This window comes from Acanthisitta chloris, unplaced genomic scaffold (genome assembly GCF_000695815.1).
Source record: "Acanthisitta chloris isolate BGI_N310 unplaced genomic scaffold, ASM69581v1 scaffold22501, whole genome shotgun sequence".
Lineage (NCBI taxonomy): Eukaryota > Metazoa > Chordata > Aves > Passeriformes > Acanthisittidae > Acanthisitta > Acanthisitta chloris.
The window spans coordinates 1-746 of NW_008654610.1; positions in this window are offsets into that span (position 1 = coordinate 1).

Here is a 746-nt window from a genome sequence, read left to right on the forward strand (position 1 = left end):
GGCTCAGATCTGGGGCGCTGGGTGCTCTGCCACAGCCGGATTTGGCCCTGGAGCATCGCTGGGTGCAGGTGCAAACGGCAGAATCGTCGCTCGGTGCTCCCCGAGGCCTCGCAGCTCCTCCCGGCCGTGGCGATGTGCTGCTGGCACTGCCCCCGGAGCGGAACGCAGGGAGTTCCTGCAGGAAAAAACTAATCCGAGCCGCAGGAAAACTGCCTGCCCGCCGCCTCGCATCAGTCAGAGCCGAGCGCCGGCAGTGCTGGCTCTGCTCCAGCCCTGGGAGGGGGAGAGGGGAAGCCCTGCAGAAAACCCAGGCACTGGCTGCGATGGGGAGCAGTGCTGAGCCCCCATCCCAGCACCGTCGGCTGCAAAAGGCACCGGAGCAGGGAAATATCCTGCTGGGCACTGGTCAGCCTGCCCTGGCTGGGTGCTGGCAGTGTGAGCATCCCTGCAGCCTGCTGTGATTAGAAATGCTGTAGAAATGCTGTATTTATTAGACATAAATTTATTAGACACGAACACAGCACAGCTGCTGGCCATGGGTATTTTTTGCAATCTGGCTGCTGTGATGCTGTCCCACAGCTCCCAGTAATGCTGCTGGGGTGTGCTGGGAGCAGCCACACCGGGTGGTGGGTTCACCCACTTCCTTCTCTGCCCTTTGACTTTAGGAGGGTTTCATCGACAGCTCTGCTGGAGGCAGGGGGTTCTCTCCCTGGTGCCTCCCGGGGACCTGAGTGCACAGCACATTC